Source organism: Citrus clementina, unplaced genomic scaffold (genome assembly GCF_000493195.1).
Source record: "Citrus clementina cultivar Clemenules unplaced genomic scaffold, Citrus_clementina_v1.0 scaffold_6, whole genome shotgun sequence".
NCBI lineage: Eukaryota > Viridiplantae > Streptophyta > Magnoliopsida > Sapindales > Rutaceae > Citrus > Citrus x clementina.
This window is the reverse complement of record NW_006262139.1, coordinates 13,093,397-13,098,006: the sequence shown is the minus strand read 5'-3', so window position 1 is coordinate 13,098,006 and position 4,610 is coordinate 13,093,397.

The window sequence follows — 4,610 nt, the reverse complement described above, 5'->3', positions numbered from 1 at the left end:
ACGGTTAGCAAATTTAAACACCAAAATAAAAACTCCATTACCTATGGGCATAGGAAATTCTAATTTTGATGCTCATATTACCATCTTATTCCAATTAAATCCGTATAATAATTATTTTCCTTTGGGGCTTAATAATTATAAATTAATTGCGATATGTTCAATGCCTTTTGTATTGTTAAAATAAATTCTTTATAACATATGAAAATAGTCTATACAAATATCATCATATATTTAAAATGTTGTGGCTTCTTTAAAAAATGTGATGATATTACGAAAGGGATTATTAGAACATGATATAAAAATATATCAATAACTTTATGCAAATCGTATAATTATGCTTTGATGGATTTATCAGATAGAAAGTATCTCATTTTTCTAAGTTTTTATTTTGTTTACAAGTTCTTCTTGTAATTTACAACTCCAACATTAATTTATCTATTTTTCCATTAATTTACTAGATTTATGTGTGCTTTACAAATTTTTTTATTTTATTTCACACTTAATGTTAATTTACAAGTTCTATGTCATTTTTCTAAGTTTTTGTTTTGCTTACAAGTTCTTCTTGCAATTTACAACTCCAACATTAATTTACGCAATTTTCATCAATTTACTAGTTTTATATGTGGTTTACACATTTTTTGTTTCATTTCACACTTAATGTCAATTTATAAGTTCTATGTCATTTTTCTAAATTTTTTATTTGTTTACAAGTTTTTCTTGTAATTTATAATTCCAACATTAATTTACCCATTTTCCATCAATTTATTAATTTTATATGTGGTTTAAAAATTTTTTGTTTCATTTCACACTTAATGTCAATTTAAAGTTCTACGTCATTTTTCTAAGTTTTTGTTTTGTTTACAAGTTTTCCCTGCAATTTACAACTACATCATCAATATACCCCTTTTTTTTCATTAATTTACTAGTTTTATGTGTTATTTACAAATTATTTGTTTCATTTCATATTTAATGTCAATTTACAAGTTCTATGTCATTTTTCTAAGTTTTTTTATTTGTTTACTAGTTCTTTTTGTAATTTAAAACTCCAACGTTAATTTACCCATTTTTTTATCAATTTACTAGTTTTATATGTAGTTTAAGAATTTTTTGTTTCACTTCATACTTAATGTCAATTTACAACTTCTATGTCATTTTTCTAAGTTTTTGTTTTGCTTGCAAGTTTTTCTTGTAATTTATAACTCCAACATTAATTTACCATATTTTCCATCAATTTACTAGGTTTATGTGTGGTTACATTTTTTTTGTTTCATTTCACACTTAATGTCAATTTACAAGTTCTAATTTATTTTTCTAAATTTTTGTTTTGTTTATAAGTTTTTCTTGCAATTTACAACTCCATCATTAATTTACCTTTTTTTCCATTAATTTACTAGTTTTAGGTGTGGTTTATACATTTTTTGTTTCATTTTACACTTAATGTCAAATTGCAAGTTCTATGTCATTTTTTGAAGTTTTTATTTTATTTATAAGTTCTTCTTACAATTTACAACTCCAACATTAATTTATCCATTTTTCCATCAATTTACTAGATTTATATATGATTTACAAATTTTTTGTTTTATTTCACACGTAATGTCATTTACAAAGTCTATGTCATTTTTCTAAGTTTTTATTTTGCTTACAAGTTCATCTTATAATTTACAACTCCAACGTTAATTTACCCCATTTTTCATCAATTTACTAGATTTATGTGCGGTTTACAAATTATTTTTTTCATTTCACACTTAATGTCAATTTACAAGTTCTATGTCATTTTTCTAAGTTTTTGTTTTGCTTACAAGCTCATCTTATAATTTACAACTCCAATATTAATTTACCTCATTTTCCATCAATTTACTAGTTTTATGTGTGGTTTATACATTTTTTATTTCATTTCACACTTAATGTCAATTTACAACTTCTATGTCATTTTTCTAAGTTTTTGATTTGTTTACAAGCTCTTCTTGCAATTTACAGTTCCATCGTTAATACCAATTTTTCCATCAATTTACTAGTTTTATGTGTGGTTTACATATTTTTTGTTTCATTTCACACTTAATGTCAATTTACAAATTCTATGTCATTTTTCTAAGTTTTTGTTTTGTTTACAAGTTCTTCTTACAATTTACAACTCCAACATTAATTTATTTAATTTTCCATCAATTTACTAGTTTTATGTATGATTTACACATTTTTTATTTCATTTTGTACTTAATGTCAATTTATAAGTTTTATATCATTTTTCTAAGTTTTTGATTTGTTTACAAGTTCTTCTTGCTCTTTACAACTCCAACGTTAATTTAACCATTTTTCCATCAATTTACTAGTTTTATTTATGGTTTACAAACACACTTAATGTCAATTTACAAGTTCTATGTCATTTTCTAAGTTTTTGTTTTGCTAACAAGTTCTTTTTACAATTTACAACTCCAACATTAATTTACCTTATTTTCCATCAATTTACTAGTTTTATGTGTGGTTTACACATTTTTTTTTTCATTTCATACTTAATGTCAATTTACAAGTTCTAATTCATTTTTCTAAGTTTTGTTTTGTTTACAAGTTCTTCTTACAATTTATAATTCCATCATTAATTTACTCTTTTTTCTATTAATTTACTAGTTTTTGGTGTGATTTATGTATTTTTTGTTTCATTTTACACTTAATGTCAATTTGTAAGTTCTATGTCATTTTCTAAATTTTTGTTTTATTTACAAGTTCTTCTTACAATTTACAACTCCAACATTAATTTACCCATTTTCCCATCAATTTTCTAGTTTTATGTGTGATTTACAAATTTTTTGTTTTATTTCACACTTAATGTCAATTTACAAGGTCTATGTCATTCTTTTAAGTTTTTATTTTGTTTACAAGTTTTTCTTACAATGTACAACTCCAACATTAATTTACCCATTTTTCCAACAATTTACTAGTTTTATGTGTTGCTTACACATTTTTTATTTCATTTCACACTTCATGATAATTTACAAGTTCTATGTCATTTTTCTAAGTTTTTGTTTTGTTTACAAATTTTTCTTGCAATTTACAACTCCAACATTATTTTACCCATTTTTTCATCAATTTACTAGTTTTATGTGTGATTTACATATTTTTTGTTTCATTTCACACTTAATGTCAATTTATAAGTTCTATTCTATGTCATTTTTCTAAGTTTTTGTTTTCCTTACAAGTTCTTCCTGCAATTTACAACTCCAACATTAATTTACCCATTTTCCAATGAATTTACTAATTTTTTGTGTGGTTTATAAATTTTTTATTTTATTTCACACTTAATGTCAATTTACAGGTTTTATGTCATTTTTCTAAGTTTTTGTTTTATTTACACTTTTTTCTTCTAATTTGCAAGTTCATCATTAATTTACCTATTTTTCCATCAATTTATTAGTTTTATGTGTCGTTTACAAATGTTTTGTTTCATTTCACACTTAATGCTAATTTACAAATTTTATGTCATTTTTCTAAGTTTTTGTTTTATTTACAAGTTCTTCTTGCAATTTACAACTCCAACATTAATTTACCCCATTTTCCATCAATTTACTAGTTTTATGTGTGGTTTATAAATTTTTTGTTTAATTTCACACTTAATGCCAATTTAAAAGTTCTATGTCATTTTTTCTAAGTTTTTATTTTTTTTACAGGTTCTTCTTGTAGTTTACAACTCAACATTAATTTACCATTTTTTCCATCAACTTACTAGTTTTATGTGTCGTTTACAAATTTTTTGTTTCATTTCACACTTAATGTCAATTTATAAGTTTTATGTCATTTGTCTATGTTTTTGTTTTGTTTACAAGTTCTTCTTGCAATTTACAACTCCAACATTAATTTACTCTATTTTCCATCAATTTACTAGTTTTATGTGTGGTTTACATATTTTTTATTTTACTTCACACTTAATGTCAATTTACGAGTTTTATTTATATCAATTTACTTAACACTTAAATACATGTGTAGCTGCATTATAAAAAATTTGCTAACGCTTTCCCTCATTTAGGTCTGACTCACTCAACAAAATTCGCTCATCATGTTTCTCTTCAACATTCTCCTCATCCAGTAATTTCTTCTTAGGAATATCATCTCCATCTGCCCTTTCTTTGGCTCTCTTCATTAACTCGTCAAAATTTAAAATTTCATGGCTTGATTCGTCGTACTTTTGTTGCTTTCGGGAAGGAGAAGTAATTCCAACAGCAGTGCCATTATTCTTCTTTTGCTGCTCAACTTGCTTTTAGTTTAAGTTCTCTTTAAGGGTTTCCATTACTTGTTGCATTTGTTGCATCAAGTTACCCATTAAATGATTAAACCATCAAGCTCCAATGCCATACGGGCAATATCTTTTCGAACAAGTGATAATTCCTTTTGATGTTGACAATTATGTATGCATTCTTCATTCTTCCGACTCGTTCCATCAAATGTTTCTTGGGCCATGTTTTGTTGAGAATGGATTTCTCAAAAGAAAACACATGATTTGCCGACAATGCGAATGTGGTAGATGAGAATCAGTGGCCTGCAACTTGCCTTATTTTTATTAGTGATTTGCCGTGGTTCTCTTCCCCTCAACAAGATTAAGTGCCTGCTGTTGTAGGGGTTCT